Below are 19507 nucleotides of genomic sequence, written 5' to 3'. Positions count from 1 at the left end.
CTTGGGCGGCAATGAGAGTAAATGTCGTAGCATATTCTTTACAATCTTAAGTGCTAAAAAACATTGTAGCTATAACTTAATCTCTTGTGATATTTTTTTGAATCTAATAATTGCTTCCTGTGTGCACCGTTTATGGAGTGTGATAGTCGAGTATGTTGGATGACCTTGGAACTCTCCACTTTGCTTCATGGCTGGTTCCTGTGGAGCTTGGATACGCATCTGAAGAGTCAGTTGTCCTTCAGCAGCGGCAAGAAAGATAAACTTGTTCTTGATGGGGTAGCTTAAATGAAGTGGTATAATCAAATCAAGGGCTTCTGGAAACCGTCTTTAGCGTTGTGAGCATCTCGTAGCATTCAGTGATGGCAGACAGGATCAAATTGGCTTTGCAAAGTTTTTTTGTTCCCTTGCTTCTGTTGTGCTCGTTCCTCCTTCGTCTCGTCACTGTCCTCATCTTTGTGTGGGGCTCTTTAGTCTAGTCGGAGAAAGTCAAACCAGTTTTTTTTTTATCGTGTTGAGCCCTTTTAATTGTGACTTTAGTTGTAGATGTATTATTAGTCCAAGTGGCATTACTGCTTCCTCTAGTGATTAACAGCCAATCAGAGTGCTTGACACAGACGAGAGGAAAAGTTGATTGATTTTGTAGTTTTTCAAGAAATGATGATAAAGGGGCGGATTTGTTCTTATTTGGTCTGTCTGCAAGGTCTGTACTTATATAGTGCTTTTCTAGTCTTGACAACCACTCAAAGCACTTTACAGTCATTAAAACATTCAACACAAATTCATACAGGGCATCTATGGGCAGCACTTTTTTTATGTATGAGGGGCCATTCAGGGTTCAGTATCTTGCCCAAGGACAATCCAATTTGAATTGATTCAAAACATCAGTTACATATAATGATAAATTATAATGTGCATTAGTCAAATATATATATATATATATATATTTATATATTCATAAAATTTGGCAATAGCTCCTTATGTTGTTATCCAACCCTTAAGATAAGAAATGTAATTGTGGCTTGACATTTTACAGTTTAACCATAAACTTTCTAATAGATAACTATAAAAAACACATATACAATCACATATATAAAAAACTTGAATTAAGAAAATAAATATTTTACTTACCTAAAATATATATATACAAAATATAATTATGTCAGAAATTCACACCTTGTCTGAATTGTTTTCATATCAATGTATAAAGGCCAACATTAGTGCTGATACCAATATGTCCATGAAAGGCTCATATCTGGCAATTTATATCAGTAAACAATACATCTGATGGGAGCCATTACAGTGAGAGTGAGTCTTTGAAACCTGCACTTGTCTGGTTAGGCCCAAGGCTCATTCTGATCTCATTTACTTTGTTGTGTGAGTCAGACTTTAACTTTAACTTTAGCCTGAATCCTGAATTTGGATTCTGACCTTACGCTGATCAAAATGGAGGACAGTTGAACAGCAAAGTTGACATTAGGCTTGGTGGCAACCAGAGTAACCCAAAACACGAAATTTCTTGTTCGTTCCTTGTATTTCGAGGTCTTTTCTACTGTAGTTTGACTCTGGCACAAATTGTATAAGTTTCACAACTGAATCAACCCATGGTTGGTTACACTCCCACAACTAATCAGCTTTGTTAGGAGTCTGTGAGTCACCACCTCAAGGCAAAAGGAAACATTGGAGCTTGCCAACATTCCGCCATCGCCATCACCTCAAGAATACGATTCTCACACAGAGAAACTGAAAGAATGAGTGTCCAGAGTGTGACACCTTGTGGCTCTCCCTTTTCAAAGTAGAAAAAAAACAACATCTCTATTTGAACCAAATTGTTCCTGTGGCTATAGACTTACCGGTTTCTCAAGACAAGGGCATTGTATTGAGTTGAGGACACTGCTGGTCAGTGTGTCTGTGTGGGAAAGCCTTAAATTCTTCATTTTGCAGGTTAGGGTGTGCAGGTCGCTGACAATGATCTGCAGAATAAAGGTATGTGAGTGCTTTGAAAAACTTGAATTATATAATGGACACCCTCAGTGACCACAAGAACCGAAACCCATGCACATACCATCACTTGTGGCATGGGGCTTGATGGCTTAATTTGTTCACATGTAAAGGATATTTCATAGTTTGCTGTGGTCCTCGCGAAATAATCATCATTATTCATTCATGTCCGCTCAGGGACACACAGACCCGTCTGCCTGCTGCCCAAACCTCAGGTACAATGTCCACCTACTTGAATTGAGTGGATTGTGGGATCAGTAATGCATGCTTGGAATGCCCTTTCATTATGACTGGAACTGTGGACATGTAACGAGTATTGTTGCAGTAGATACACATCAAGCAGGGGTAGGGTCTTTGTTTTCATGGTCACTGAAGTATTTTTGATATTTTCAGAAACTGTACAATCACAATTTTAGCTAATGACAACTGAAACAGCACTCACCGAGCAGTTTGGCGTGCAGTTATGTAGCTTATGTCTTAGTTCTGGGCAGGACAAGTTGTCCAGCGAGTCTCTTATGCTTTGTCTCTTGAATGGATGAGAACATAGCAACAGTCAATAATAGTGATATAAGTTTGATCTTACCACACTGAAGATTGTTTTGGAAATATTATCAGCTTTCAAATCACCGAGGACATCTTATCTGGCCCTGTCTTTGCAAAGGGGAAAGCCTGTTGGCAGTCATTATGCAGAAGTAAAACATCGGGTTTCATCACATTCTCTGCTTAGTCATAGCAGTTGGTCAATCTTGGTCAGGGGATAGTAGAGGAATACGTATGGGCAAATAGGATCTTAACATTTCCAGTAAAGGTTCCATGTGGGACAGTAAATAGGAGCAACGTCTTACTGTTTTGTTGAGATGAATTTTCACGATGAAGTAATTCTCTTGAACTTCGGGAAGCCTTATGCTGTCACAGGACAGAGACAGAGGTAGAAGCAGAAGAGCAAGAAGACTGATGCAAAGAAGAGGCTGAGAGTTAATGGAGAGAGACGGAGAGAGAGAAGAGGTCATTCATCTAATCAAAGACAATTTTTTTTAAGATACAACTCTGCAAATATTCATTTTCTATTATACAGCCTTGTTTCTGAGCCCTGCGGAGAAACAACAGCTCAAGGCCATCCTCTGCTGCAGCAGTTATCTGTAAGAATGTTGACTTAAATGAGTTTTTTTTATTTTCACTTTCACAGATGTTTTTACACATTTACAAATCTGAATGCACATGTTCAGATTTCTGTACTCAAATCTCACAACACATTTGCAGATTATTTTGCACATCTGATAAAGCACACAGACCCACACCTTACTGTATATCACTGTTGTGTATGCAGTCAGATTTGTAAACCTATGTCCAGACATTCTAGAGAGTCATATCTCTCATCTCAGGTAGGTTTTTATGCTGCTAATTATTCAGTAAGTGGTCATTAAAAATACATTTGATTGTCGAGGAAATGCTCCTAATTTAATTTTATTATATTAAATATTTATTTGTTTGAACCTGATTTCATTTGACGCATTGATTTGGGTGTGTGTGTGTGTGTGTGTGTGTGTGTGTGTGTGTGTGTGTTTTGACTTTGACTTTTGGACCCCACTGTATAACAAACACACACACATACAAACAACTAATGCCTCTTCTAATATTAGCCCCATATCAACATGTAACCTGTTGTTTGACTGCAGTAGAATTTAAAGCTGCCCTTCATCATCATCATCATCATCATCATCATTATTATTGTTACGTCTCTATCGGTTCTTGTAAACCACCAGTCAATTCCCGTAAATTCTGAATCCCATTCAGTTTCATTCTGAGAGACGACAGGGAAATTATTGTCACGGAATTCCCCCTTTGCTTGGATAAAACCCATTAAACCAACTGGGAGTAGCTCCGCCGCCAGTCATTCAGTCAGTGTCCGGTGGAGACAGCAGAAGGACGGATGCACTCGACTCCTGGTAAGTTCTCGAATACACACATTCTACACTTTAAATCACTGCTGCACACTTTTGCGTATTTTGCCCATTTGGTCCCTCGAGTTTGTTAGCTTTATGTCTCTGTAATCCAGTGCGTCACTTCTGCAGTACTGCTGTTTTTACTCACCATTGGTCATTCTTCATTCATATTCACCGCTTGCCACAGCTGGAAACCACTGCTCAAACCACAGCTCTCATTCTCCGTGCGACCTCGCCTCTGCACGCGATTATCTGGTGCGCTCCAGGGAATACTCGGTCTTCTCCCCCGCGTCCTGAGTAACTCTCTTCTTCCACACACGCAGCATGTGATTTTACTTCCGTCCTGCACCACGCCGAGGTTTCACTTTACTCCCATATAAAGGCGTCTAACGCACAGGTCTGAACCTTCTCGGGTTCCATCGGACAGGTCTGAGCAGTGGCGGTTCCAGCTTTGTGTAAAGTAAACCAAGATTATGTTGGCTGCAATTTGTCCCACATGCAACATGCAGAAATTTGACCTCTGTATTTAACCCATCCGTGTGGGTTGAATACACAGGGGAGCAATTGGGGGGTTCGGTGCCTTGCTCCTTGCTCAAGGGCACCTGGGCAGTGCCCAGGAGGTGAACTGGCACCTCTCCAACTTCCCCGGCCACCCTCCGGTTCCCAATCCAAGTCTCTATGGACTGAGCTACTGCCTCCCCCCTTACAAACAGCAAAATGAAAAATTACGAATAAAAACAATTCTAGTATGTAGATAGAAATAAAATACAGAATACAATTTGTCTGGAATTATACAGTGCGAGTTCTAAACTTGCCTGTTTGTTTGCTCTGGATGATAGTTTAGAATTATTCCTTGTCATTATTGATTCCTCCTCCAACAGTTCTACAATATGCTGTCACTGGTAATTGCCTGCTGGGCGTTGTGTGCAGAGCTTCTTATAGTCTGCAGTGCAGAGTGAAGTTTTTTTTATGTTCATTGTACCTGGTCTATGTGCAATGGTGATTTTACAGTCAATGTTTTTCATCGAAGGATTTGCTTTTTTGTGGTTCATGTGCGTTGCTTATATCTTATCTTAAATTATTTATTTAGCTGCTGTCATTTTTTTTCATACATTGCATGTCAGACATATTCAAGCAAGTGACAAAATCTTCCGACCTAAGTTTGTAGCCCTTTCAAAAGGAAAGCTCTGTAATTTGTCTTGATATAAAGCATTGCAGCAACAAAACAAATGTGCTTTTACTTGAATTACCAAACAAACAAGAATCAATTCTATAATTGTTGTTAACATTTGAATGTCTGTGTCAGTTCGATATGATGAAACGAAAAAAAATAATCTATTCATCAAAATGATTTGGCTACAGCTGCTGTTCTTTAGCTGAGGTCGTAGAGGAAGATGTGTCAGTCAGTCCTTATATGGACTACTACCACTCTGACACACACCCCCACTGAGTGCTACAGAGTGCAATGTCCAAATTCAACACTGCTAACCGGGCCATTAATGACAGACATTGCAAGGTAGAGACAGATAAGTTGAACAATTTGGAAGATATGCATTCCACATTCTGACAAAAAGACAGATGATTGTTGAATGAGAAAGTTAAATGATTGTTTCTGTTATTGCTGTAGTTGGTGAAGGTGCTGCAACATGTGACCTATAATAAATGTTAGATGAGACATGGGAACATTACAAAACACTCATTTGTAAATTTAAATTGTTTACGGAGAAGAGATCAGAGTATCATTTTGTGTCTGTGCACATAAATAAAAGAATTATTAAAGTGTGTGTGTGTGTGTGTGTGTGTGTGTCTGTGTGTGTGTGTGTGTTACAGTCTTGGAATCTGCAGTAATGGAAGACATCCATCTGATTTTGACAGTGGTCCCAGGGAAGCATTGCATCATGGGACTCGGAACGTGATCAGGTTAAACATGACAATAGCAATCAAACAGATTATGATTTACAGCACGATCAGTCTTGCTTTCTACTATGCTTTGATTCATTTCTAAACTATGTGTGATATGCACTGATAACCGCAGTGGTGTTTATGTTGATATTGTTTCTATGACTATGACCAACTGTGCTATTTGTGGGTGGATGCAAACTTTCAAAATAAAAATTTGCTCTGTATTTCCGAATAAACAAGATTTACACCTTGAAAAATTCGGAGATGATAATCTTATTTATTCAGAAAAAAAGTGAATGCAGCAGCTTCTGTAACAGTGCAATTTCAGCCAATATTATTTGGGGTAACGGGATCTGGTTGTGTTAGTGAAGGAGCTTTCAAAAGGCTGTGCAGGAATTGTTTGAGGGAAAGTTGCAGGATTTTATCCATGAAGAATAGGCCAGATCACATTTCATATATTCAGAAAACAGTTTTTGTTGTCTTGTTGGACAGCTCTGTATTTATGGGCTTTAGATGATTTTGAAATTATCTCACCAGTGTTTTGGGTTATAGTTTTATCTCATTTTCTGCAGAGCTTATTTACTGTACTTACTGTAAAATGCTGACCACCATAAATGTGGGAAGGCAGTCACTGGTTTAAATTAATTTCATTAAAATATGAAACTTACCTTGTTTTGGTCAAAACTGCTTCTTTCTGTGGTAATTGTATATTAATTTAAAGATAACCTCAAACAATATCTAATTAATTATTAATTATTGAGCCTGAAGTGATTGTCTGACTGTAACAATCTCATTGCATTTATTGTTAACATTGTCTTTAATAAAGAAACGGTGGTTATCGCCAACTGTGTCACTCCCTTTGGTTAACCAGCAAATTACTCATATCACACACCTCATGATTTAATGAATAATAATGCTACATGTTAGGTAGAAAATAATTTATATTTAATAGCTGTCAATAACAACATGTAACTGGATGTGACGCATGATGCTTTTCAGTATTTAGTATATGCAGCACAAATAAACGCAAAGGGTGGTCTCTTGTTAGAAGCATGTTTAGTTTTGCTGTCAGAATCCGTGTTGGGCACAAGTACACATACTGAAAGCAGTTTTCCTCAGAAACAGACATGAGGGCGTGACATCTTACAACAGATTCTTGCTTAATAAACTCAAGTAAAAACTACATTTCCTGTTAACTGTGTTGCAACATTTTATGAATGGGAAGGTTTTTACCAAATGTTTTTGGAATGAAAAATGGCAAAAGCTTATTTTAACTGGTAATATACATTCACTGGAATTGTGGCATTGGCTGGAAATATACGCAATCCTCTTTCACAATTAAACTCACCTTTGCACATCAACTATAATTTTACAAACTAGTTTTTCTTGCAGTATAAGTTTGAAATTTGTCAAAAACATTAATTTTGATTCAAAGAAAAATAAACTTAATGTAGATGGCCTTGAAACTGGATGGTTTTGTTTTATAAACTGATTTAGGTAAGAAGTCATATCTCAGCTTATTGGCCCCATCTAGTGGTTACTTGTCTGACATGCATCTGCACTCACACCCTTGCTTGGACTCACTAAGCATTTTAATCAGCTTCGACCAATTTGTTTGCAATATGATAACGATTTTAGGGTTTAGCTTTCAAATGCCCATTTGTTTGTAATGATATTGCGAATACAGGATAATAGAAGACTAAGGTGAAATATGTCAGAATTTGTTCATGTATTTATAAAACAATATAAATCAGAATCAGATTATTAACTATATAAAGGCAGTGAATGCAGAACTGTAAAACCTGATGCTGTAAATGAATAGAATTGGAACACACATTAATCATGATTTTAAATGAATTATGATTAAAATATTAGACTCGTGATTACTGGACACTGTCCAGCAATAGTGTTTACTGTGGCAATAGATAATAGAGATTATAGATCCAAAACCAACAGACTCATAAACCTCAGCTGCTGCTGCTGACATGAGTAAAGTGAGTGGAATTGGATGATAATTACATCAGAAAATGTAGTGATATAGATTTTTCTTTATCACTGACAGCAATACAGTCTTCTCCAGGAACATATTTCCATACTCAGGGGCATGGCAACAGTGCCAACCACAATTCCTGAGTTGTTCTGAACTTGTTCTAGCTTGCTCAAATCTTCCTCATCACAATCTCTCCAACGTTGCCATCCTGACCTCTGACTGACTGATATTCACTCTAAAACAGATCAGCAAGGAGTTCCTTTCCCCTATTTACATTTTCCACCCACTCTGCTCTCAGCGATACAAGCCACTGACCAACTTTATCCACAATAGTCAAACTGGGCATCTCAGACCAAACCATCCAGGTCCTTGAAGGCTGATGAGCTCAAGCACATCACTCCTACATCCAGAACCATCTTAATGGCCTAAATGAAAACCATACTTGAGTGGACTCACTTTAAATGTGACCTTTATTTTGATGGGCCTGTATTTAGATGGGGTGGAATCACACATGAGATGGAACCGCCACTTTGAGTCTCCCTCCCACTGGACTTCTGGTGCGTCCTCCCAAAGTATCCATCTTCCCATCTCCCCTCAACATCTATTCATCTGTCCTCAACATCCAATACCTCAACGTCCATTAAAGCCTTTAAATGACATGTGGTCCTTGCTCGTGAAATGTACATTAAATATCCAGGTTTTGCACAATTTCTTCAGCCACTATAACAGCACAAAAAATTACTTAGGCAGTAACATATGCAATCCCTGCTGTACAGATTTTAATATCAACTGTTTTGAGAATCGACCTCAGTGGCAATTATTTAATAGAAAGATGTTTTGCTCAAGAGAAGGATGAAGAAAACAAACATATTCCCACGTATTACATGTACGTTTGGAACTGATAAATAAAAAGTGATTACTTGGATTACCTATTGATGGTGCTATGGTTGTACAGGTAGGCGACACAATATCAATGCCACGTTAATTGTGAAATACCAATATAAATATTATAAGAGAACGAGCAGTGACGAACAAAGACAAAGTCACTTGATGTAGAACTGAACATGCAGAGCAAATGATATAGACACATTTTATTTGAGATGCTCAGCAAGTCTTGACCTTGGGAAACCAGGTATGTGTGTGTGTGTGTGTGTGTGTGTGTGTATGTGTGTATTTGTGTGTGTGTACTTGTACAGATATCTTTGTGAGGACCATTTGGAGCCTACAACCTACAGTGTGAGGACATTTTGGCCCATCCTCACTTTCTGACCCACTTTTAATGGGCTGTTACTGGGGTAAGACTTGGTTTTAGTGTTAGGGTTAGAATTAGGTTAGGGTTTGGATAAGGGTCTAGGGAATCCATTATGCCAATGATTGTCCTCACTAAGATGGGTGTACAAACAAACATGTGTGTGTGTATGTGTGAGTGCAAAGGGAGAAAGAGAGGGATGAGGGGCAATAGAGAGATGACGGAGTACAGGTCATGTGATATTATCATCATCATAACCCCATAGGGATCTGGTTGCCATGGAGTGTGTTTTTATGTAGAATGGGGGTGGGGGTGGTGATACTGTGGAGAGAAATACTCTGGCCGATGTCAAATTACAGGGGCTCGTCTTGGTTTTTAGATAAGGGGTTACGGTTAGAGTTAGGATAAGAGTTCAGGTTTGGCATTAGTAGTGTTTTTAATAACAACTTTATTTGGTAAAAGTACCTATTGAGGGATGATTATGGTCATATTCAAGATATAAGGAATAAATGAAAGCTTCAGGAGTCACACCCATTCGATGTCTGAGGGCAACACCCAACCTCTCCCTACCAGGTACCGCCTGAAGATGGCGCTGCATATCTTTGTACGATGGTGATGCCACAGAGGGCTGCGCGCGTGCACGAGCGTGTGCATGTAGAAGGGGGGAGACAGAGCCACTCGTCTGCCTCCTCTCCGATGGTGCTGCCTCTCGGCCGTCGCAGTGCTTTCGCCGCTCTCCTCCTCTCTCTGCCTTCCTTTCTCTCTCGCTTTCGTGCCCAGCGCCTCGCCTCGCCGCACCTCGCCTCTTCCTCCTCCACCTGCTCCTCTTCCTCACCCCCTTCCATCTCTCTTCCACTCCCCTCTCGCATGCCCCAGCCTCGCACCCCCGTCCAAGCATCCCGGCAAATGGTCGCTCCATCCCCGGCAACTCCGGACGCAGGACACCGCGGAAAGGCGCACGGCTCCGTTGCCTTCTGATCCGAGCACACTGCGGACTGGACTCGGAAGGAGAGGCGGACCACGCACGGGGAAGAGACACAAGGACAGTGGTCAGGATCTAATATAGGTAAGTCGTTGTTTATTTAAACACAACAATGTTACAGAGCAGGTGAAGGTGACAGCCTCGTCTTCACCTGAAACTGACTCTTTGGAGATGCATGTGCAACGTGACCTCTGGATCCTGCTTTAAATTGATGCCCCAGCTGTTGGTAACAAGCGTGCGGCGCAGCTGTGCTCGGATTGCCCAGCACACAACATACATTTGGCTCCAGCTGACTGCTGACCCAAATCCACCACTGGTTGTGCGTAAAAGTGCTCGAAGGGTGCGAAAAAGGCACCATATAAACACAAGGGCTGTGGTGACTCTGCCTCTCAAGAAGACCAATTATTTTGTTTGGACAACTCCTTCCTTACTAGAGTGGTTGTTGTTATATACTTAAAACATCTGGCTTTAAGGCTGTGGTGTGGCACATGAATTATTTGTATTCCAAATTCTGTGCCTCAGGTTCCACAGTTCTGCACATTGCTCCTGAATCTCATTGTCTGCTGATGCCCATTACGTTTTATGGAATTTCCTTTTGTCTGCATGGCTGTGGTGTATGGGAGGTGATACAAGGATAAGAGTATGGGTGAGACTCCATACCTTTTCCCACAGCCATACTCCCGCTTTGATCAATAGACATTGCAGGAGGGGGGTTGTGCTCTGGCAGTTTGTCAAGGGCGTGCAATATATCCAGCAGATGATTTTGAGGAGAAGAGGAGGAGGAGGAGGAGGAGGAGGGCCAGGCTGCTGTGAGGCATGCTGTGGGTTCATGTTCAACTGCATGTCAGCACTTGGGCCAGTTCATGATGGACAGCAGAGGCACAGATGTACAGTACAGAGGGGGGAAAGGGTACTGGTACATGCTCAGGTGTAGAAGGCATTATCTTTAGGCGTGTGACACTTGGAAAATCTAAAAATTGGGTTTTTAGGTTGGGCAGCTCGTGTAGCCAGGTAAGCAGCCGTGTAACAAGGAGAAGACAATCCCCTCTAATTCCCCTTAAACTGACCTCTGGTGCAGGAACATAGGGATAAAGATTTTTTTCTCTCCCTCCCGTGTCTTCCACAGATAACCAGCGCTCAGTCTGTTTAATCCAACATATTATACATTTTTCCAGTACTAAAAAGTGATGGCAGTACAACACTCTCCTTGCTCACAAGTCGCACATCTTCAAAAACTTTATAGATTTTTTTTTTGTTGTTGAAGGATAAGCAGCATTACAAAGGACCTATCAATGTGGGAACTGTCTGGCGTCCCTCACACACTCTCACACTCCTCTCTCGCTCTATATTTCCTAAAGATTAGCTTCTTTTATGTCCTGTGAGTGTCTCCAGTGTTCATGAAATGCCTTGTCCTTCATCAGGGACACAGATTAAGCTAATTCACACAGCAGCACAGGCCTAAGGCCTAATCACTATGCTGTGCCGGCAGAACAGAACGGTCTTTATAGTGTGGTAGCCGAGAGGGAGAAAAAGACAGGGGGAGAGAGAGCAAAGGAGGGGAAGGCTAGCCGCCGGTGCTTATTGATCGGATGGAGGGGCTGCTGGCAGGCGTCCACAGGATGGAGTGCTGACGACAGTCCAAAGAGTTGCCGGGATGTGCTGGGCCGGTGGTTGCCTCACAGAGTGGTGCTGATGAGAGGGGACGACTTTGAGTTATAGTTATCCTCCCAGTAACAGAGCAGGGGCAGAGAGGATTTGAAAACACTGTAAGTGTTCTGAATTAGATCTGGGTGTGGTTTAGTGCAGATAGTGTGAAACATGTTGGACTGGAACAAATACAATTTGTCATTCATGTAGTGCATATACTGAGACATATTGAGAGGATATGTTGTAGGTGTGTTTTAGTGTAAGGACTGTGAGCATTGTGAAGTTTTGATGTCAGCATTGAAGGTTAATCTCATAATTTAGTTTTATATATTTAACAACAGGCAGACACTTTTAAATGGGATGAGACTGTTCTCCTTTCCCTTGTTCGAGGATTTTTTCATAATTCATGTAACAGCAGTAGCACACGGAGCACCTGAGTTTGAAAAAGACTATGAGTTTCCACTATGTTCAAAGATGCTCTTTTATACTTGACCTTTGCCCCCCCTCTGTGTCACACTGTACATTTAATATTCCAGCACAAGATACACCCGGAATTCAACTTGATTCATATATGTTCCTGAAAGAAGTGGGTGTGTCCATCTCCTCTCCTCAACAGTGTTGGCATTTTAATAAACAACTCAAATATTATATGGATTAGATGAAGGCATAAATGGCTTTCCTCTAGAGAAGCAATGGGTCCCAGTGGCAGCTCTTTGAGGTGGGACACTAGCCCAGCAGCTTGTGCTGCTCAAAAGCTATTGTTGCAGTTATTTGTATTGCTGCCAAAATAGACTGTCTTGTATTAGCAGTCAAATTTTTGTTGATTCAACAATAAACCCAATTTATAAACTATTCCCCTTGAACCAATATCTTTTACTTCTACATGACGAAAAGAAATAAAAAAAACAGAAATTACAGCTGTAGAACATGAAGCACCTTCAAGGTGAAAAAGAGTCTGAAAAGCAGATGCTTTGATTTCACACGTTTGTGTCCTTGAGCTCTGTTACCTGCGATATGTTGTTTAGGTTTTCCTCCATATATCCACTGAACTGCAATTTGAGTTAGCCTTGGGCAACTGGCTGACATCTGATCCATTCTTGCTGATTGCATTAACTGCATATTCACGGACATAGGGGATGTGCTAATTGACAGCCTCGCCGTACTCATCAATCAGATGTCTTGATGCTTGTGTCAGTGACTAGATGCGTATGTGCTCGTTTAATGATAAAAAACAGTGATGTGTCACTGCTAATGGACAATTTTACAATATCCCCCATTACAGTGGAATTGTTACAAGATTGCAGACATGTTACACGCCATTAAACCTCTAATATCACTCTTCTTTTCCCTCAAGGGCGCCATGTAGTGCACCCAACATGGCTATGTATCCCTATGTATCGGCATATGTCCAACTAATATCCTAGATGTAGAAAGTTTGTCCTTTTACAGTCAGTCTTGAGCTAGTTTAATCACAAGTGATTTCATTATTAATCAGAGTTGGAATGGAATGCATTAGTATCAGGGATATATTTCTATATAGAAATAGAGATAGAGTTTTTTATGTTATGTGCAGAAGCATTTTGGGGAATATACTGGATTGGCAGCATATTTATAAGGAAGGAAATTCATTTGATTTAAGTTATGAGAACTTTAAAGTAATTTTGCGTAGACACCACAAATCATGCAGCATGCCACATTGCATGAGTCAGTGCTACTGCAGTGTTCGCTAAGTTACTTGGAAAATGTAATCATGATTTACTTATGGACAAACTCAAACAGGATTAAAGTTATTTGACTAATTCAAAAGTAATTGCCAGCTGCAAGGTGTGCATTATGCAAATGTAGGGCATTGTGATGTCAAGTGATGCCATGATTCCCCAGAAGTATTGGCCTTGTTCCTGATGTGGTTTTCCAGGAGCTTCAGGAGCAATGTTTTCTGTGGCAAGAAGAGCTCCCTTTATCTCAGGGCTTTGGTCTTTAGAACATGGCAAACCTTTTTACGTTTATAATCCTGCAACACACTAGAAGCTGAAAAAGCATTTCTCCTTTAAAAACTCCATGATGTGGTTAATTACCAGCTCAGATGTGCATGTAACACTCCACAAACCCTCAAAGTAGATGTGTGGGTTTCCCAATACCTTCAGCTCTGAACATTTACACTTACCTGTATTTTTGGCTAGCATCCGCTCAGCCAGCTATAAGAAGGCAACATGTAAGTCAGATCGGAAAGACGGCATAGTATTCAAACACACTGCATAATGAGTTGAACAGATGTATGCAGCTGTGCAAAGTGTGGTTAGGAGAGCCCATTTGCCAGAAGATCTGGATTTGAGCAGGACACAAAATCCCTCACAGCTTACAGGACGTTGGGGGATCTCTTACCCTCATGACGGGGGAATCAGGATGACTGATTTTTCGCTTTAGGGGTGTGAACATGGCAGCAATTCTCAGAACACCAACAAGGAATTGTTCATGACTTATTAGATGCTTCTGCTGATGTGACTTTGCCACCTTTCATTCATGCTTCCAAGCACCGAAACTGTATCCTCTTGCCATCTGCTGACCTTCACGTGAAAGAGAGAGGAAATTATCGGCAGCTTTGAGGTCAAAGAAGTAGACAGTGTCACCACATTACTGCAGCTGAGACTGCAACTGCTTAGATTACCTGTTTGAATTTAAGCTCGGCCTCTTTGCGTTTCAGTGGCTCCAAATGGCACTTGAGCTGAGTTTTGAAGAATACGTTGGCGAACAAATCATCTATTGGGCATTATTTTCAAATGTGGGGTCAATCACAGACAGCAGGTGGCGTAGGTAGTCAGCCTTCAGAAGTGTTGCTGAGCATTTCATCTTCCTACTCACTAATATCTCACACACTTCTTTCACTTGCGTTAAAAGACAAGAGAAGAAGAGGAGCTGTCCAAGTTAAACAATGCTTTAGATTTATGGCTTGGTTTCCACTGATGCCACACGTAGTAAAAATATATTGCCTCGTTGTACTGGAAGGTAGTAAAAGGTAAAACCATTCTCCAATTGCTGTGTATTGTGTATTGTGGTGATTAATGAGAGCAGGACGTTGAGGAATGCAGCAGGAAGAGGAGACGGACAGAGAAAGAGGGGAGCTAGCGATGTGTCCATGTTGAAACAAGTCCAAAAAGGTAGCGATATGTGTGTATGAGTGAGAGGGAGGCAGACAGTCAGAACCAGAGAGGGGTGTCTGCGTGGATGCCTTGAGTGTTTCTGCTGCCAATTCTCCTCCCATCGTCTAATGAGCTCGCTGCAGATGGAACTCCCTCTGTCAGCCCTCTGCTCTCCTCCTCCTCCTCCTCCACTCCATTATCCTCCCTTCTTCCCTTCAGTCTTTAGCGCAAGGCAGGGGAAACAAAGAAAAGAAGAATTAGAAAAGAAATAAAGGAAGGGGGGGGGGGTGAAGCCAAAATATGTTATGATACAAAAAAGCATAAGGAGAGAGAGATGGGGACTGAGGCTGCAGGTGAGAGGAGGATGGATTAACGATAAGGGGTAAATTGTGAAAAAGACGAGGGGGAGATGGGCTGTAAAGTGAGAGGTGGAAATTCAAGAGCTATCGACAGAGCTTGCTGGGGAGTGGCGGTCAGAAGAGGAGGCAGCAGAGATGTTGAGTGAGAGGGTGTCATGATCTGACCCTTAATGAGGAGCAGTAGAGCGACTCTTTGGACTCTCTGGACGATTTTAACTCCCTGTTTTATTTTGATATGACCTGTTTCTGTTATACTCCCTGTCATTGTCTAGTTTTCCCGCCTCTGCGATTTTCTGCCCCTCACTGATGTGTGTCTTTGTGCTCCCAGTCCCTGTTGCTTTTTTCACCCCCCATGGTGTTTCTTCATGCTCCATGTCATTTTGCCATCCGACCAGAGGCTCACGCCCTGTTCACACCAATGGAGATATTTTGCAGAACAAACATTTTTCTCCCGCGTTCCTGTCATCCACACGCCAACTTTTTAAAACTGAGATTTTTACAAAGACCTCCCACAGATTTCCGTGTGTCTGTTTGTTCATGTAAAATGGAGCATTTGGGAAACGGTGACGTCACAGCTTAATGGTATTTGCTCAGTGTTCAGTTGGACCACAGTGTTTGCTAATGTGGATTTCATCGCCACCTACTGGCTCTGCATGTATGTTTGAGCATTTGTAGTCATTTTTTGTGCTCTCTGGAAAGAGATATTTTATAGAAGTTGTGTAGGCAGAGATCTTATTTGAAACCGAGGGGGAAATATCTGTCCAAAAAAATATCCACAGTAGGTTAGACTCATTAAACCTGTCACATCTTCAATGCACCTACCTGCCTTCATCTGCAAAAGTCAAGTCACCTACCTGCCTCTTCAACAGACACCAGGAGTCATTAAATGCAAGAAGTGACAGAAAGGTTTAAAGAAACAAACAATAGAGAGCGTGATTAGATGCAACCACAGCCCTTCACCACTGACGAGTCAGAAACTTAAAAAGCTGCATATTAAAACCTAATGGTCTTTGCTTAGGGAGGGGCCAGCAGTGGGAGCTATATGTCTGCTGTTGCCTCGCCATGACATCATGTCTGCACCTGCCACACTGTACTTGTGAAGCTGAATTAATAATTGGATCAGCTAGCCAGGTCTGTCAAAACTAATTGAGCATCAAAGACAAGCCATAGCTGGAGCAGAGATCATCTTGATGTCCCTGGGCGAAAATGTGCCTGGAGCTTGTATGACCTGTGTGACTAAGTGCGGAGGTGTGCATGTTTGTTCATCTGCTGAAACGTCATCATGACCTTTGTGGTATGTATGTGCGCTCTTCATCAGAATTCCAATACATCCACAGGTTGGGGAGTCTGTGCAACTGTATGGGTGGTATGAATGTGTAAGAGTGTGTGTGGGTAAATTTAATACAATGCAGCAAGATGTTTCCCGCTAATGTTGTGTTAATGGTGTTGTTTGCATTTCTATTTCATATCTACTCATTTCTGTTGGACTGTTATTGACCAAAACAATGAATCTAGTGCTGGAAAAAACATTGCAGCTCTCAAGTGTGAGCGTTTTTTTTTTCCCCTTTCAAATAGATGTGGCATGATGACACATTATGCGGTAGGAAGCGGGGAGGTGTATTGCTGTTGGCTTCATGTATTGTCTCTTTGCACAGAAACATAGCATTATCCACCTGGCTGGTCAAGTGGGAAATAATGTGTTTGTAGGGATATGAACACCTGCGCCTCGGTGTGAGCGAGTGTGTGTTTGTGTGTTGTCTCTTCTTTTAAAGCGCACGTCATTGCTTTTCTCCGTCTACAAAAGGAGACACTGTCGTTGATGTGAAGCACTTGAAATCCAGTCGAGCCATTATTATCCAGTTGCAGCAAGCAGTTTTTACACCTGCTGCTCTGACCCATAGACTGAATATAAAAATCGACATGTCCTCTTTACTCCAATCATCTAGAAATGGAGCCAAAATATCCTGGATACAAATGCTTCCATCTTTCGCTAATGGCATCTGTAAAGTAGTGATCAGGGGATGAAGCTGCGGTATCGAGGTCCTGCTAATACATGCTGCCTGCCAACATGTCAAACATGATGATTCTCACCAGTTTAACATTAAATAACTAACAGGACAAATTAACACTTGAACAAACACCAATGTGATAAGAACTCCGTGAGATGACAGACATATTTGAGAAAAAATTTATTTAACATGCAATTTGACTTTGGTCCATGTCCCATCCACTAACATGTAAGAGGCAGAGTTTATGCACAACTGAGATACTTAGGGAGCTTTGGGAGCAGTCATTCTTTATATACAGTCTATGCCAGTGGTCACCAACCTTTTCAAGCTCGAGATCACTTTTTAATTCGATCACAATTCAAGATCTACCACCCTGATATCTTCCAAAAAACCCTCTTAGGAAGGTAATTTATTATTTTTGCAATTTTCTGTTAAAGGCTCAATGTACGAGCATAAATATACACAAAGAAAAGTAGTTATGTAACTTTATCTATTCAATGCACAATATTTAGTTTCTCAGTTCAACAATATGTTCTGCAGAGGATCTATTTAGAAACACATAAAGTAAGTTTTGCAACCATTATGTTCGTGTTCGTTCGTAACCACAATGTCTGATTTGTCACAAACATATATTTCTAACGCTTCACGATCAACAGGTTGGTGAGTCTATGCTCTGGACCTGCAGCTCCAGCTAGGTTACGCCACCTACAGGCCAGTATTGTAATGGCTGATGTAGTTCTGAACTTCTGAAGCTTGCAGGCGCTGAGAAATAAACCGAAATATCATTCAGATTATTGTTTCAAAAACGTTGGGAAAGGAAAGCACAGGGAGATTCCTAATGTCTGAGTCAAGCCGACAAAGTTTTACTGCCCATAGAATTTAATTTGTTTTAGAATTTAATTTAATTTTAATTGTGAATTATATTTGTATGTTGTTGGCGTAATGGGGCAGCAAAGTTGACTGAACCAAAATGAACTAAAATTTAATTTGCTGTCATTAACCTTAATGTAGCATACTTCACCATTCTCTCTCGTCATAGTAATAGTTTGACATCAACAGAATGGGAGAGAACAGGACAGATGAGGCAATATATCCATCCTCAGTAAGTGAAAATGTCTCAAAACAAAGGAGATGAACAACAAATCACTGGTGGTAATTGAGAGTACATGCTATGAACCTGGTTTGTTGTCTTAAAGTCTCTCACTCTGAAGAATCACTAATCAAAGGGGTGTGTTTCTAAAGATTCTGCCCTTTGAGAGTAAAACATGACAGAAAACAATCCTCCAGGTTGAGAATACACATTTGCAGAAGATGGGTTAAAATGAAAGTGTATAAGTGAAAATCCCAATGTTCTGAAAATTAAAACTCCCTCTAGCTGTGTCTGATAATGAACATGAAAGGTTTGGTGCTGAACTTCAGCTCATCTTTGCCAAAACAAACAAGTGGATGAGTCAAGATATTTGCTTTCTGCCTCCACCCCATAGTGAAGCAGTGATGATTTACTGAACTTCATTTCAAGTGCGACAAACAACTTGTGCAATATGTGTGCAACATTGCTGTGAAATCCTGCAATGGATTTATCTTCACTTTCACTGTCTCATCTATTAACTGTAACATGTGCAAACCTGAATGTAGGAAATATCCTTGCCTTTATTTGCCTTTCTCATTCAACAGATCTTGGGTAATCCCAGATCCCCAACTGACACAGACACACACACACACACATGCCAATTTTATTTGTGAGGACAAGCCAAAATGTCCTCACAATGATGGTATAGAACCAAAATTGCCCCTCACAACTATTGATAGAAATGCCCACACACACACTCTCTCTCTGAGGTGTTTCTATCTTAAAAACTTGGAGCCAGACAAGTATTATAAATGCTGTATGCGATGCCTGTTGTTGGGTCATCTGACGGCCCATCAGCAGCACCCAGTGATCATTAACAGCCATGTATTGCTGTGGCTACTTCCACCTGTCAATCAATCTCTCGCACATATCCACAGATGTGGGAAAATGATGGGAGAGACAGAGACAAAAATAGATGGGGATCAGACCAATATGACCCATTAATGGATCGAGCCATCTCCCCTGATTGTCCTGGTGTGAAGGGGTTTGAGTGCGTAGATTTGTGTCCACCTCAATCGATGGAGGCAGAAGTATGGAGGGAAGGAGATGGTGGAATTGGGATCAGAAGTAGCAAAAGAAAGAGGCTGAGATGGAAGACGAGGCAAAAGAGGAAAGATGCTTTTAGAAAAAAATGACACGCTCACTTTGAACCACCTGTAGG

General features: G+C 41.1%; 1 protein-coding gene across 2 annotated transcripts in view; it reads left to right on the top strand.

The window, feature by feature from the left end:
• Nucleotides 1-19507, top strand: part of ctnnd2a (catenin (cadherin-associated protein), delta 2a) — a 282204-nt gene that overhangs the window by 49235 nt on the left and 213462 nt on the right. The window contains exons 2-4 of one of the 2 annotated variants that reach the window (XM_069512837.1): nucleotides 3878-3944; nucleotides 5772-8256; nucleotides 8580-10148. The gene's annotated coding sequence lies outside the window, so the exon portion shown is untranslated. Of the gene's footprint in view, nucleotides 1-3876; nucleotides 3945-5771; nucleotides 8257-8579; nucleotides 10149-19507 lie in introns of those variants that run through there. The other variant, XM_020087845.2, reaches the window with a different exon arrangement.

The sequence above is a fragment of the Paralichthys olivaceus genome, chromosome 17, assembly GCF_024713975.1.
Source record: "Paralichthys olivaceus isolate ysfri-2021 chromosome 17, ASM2471397v2, whole genome shotgun sequence".
Classification (NCBI taxonomy): domain Eukaryota; kingdom Metazoa; phylum Chordata; class Actinopteri; order Pleuronectiformes; family Paralichthyidae; genus Paralichthys; species Paralichthys olivaceus.
The sequence above is the reverse complement of the archived record's forward strand: the minus strand, read 5'-3'. Positions and strand labels throughout refer to the sequence as shown.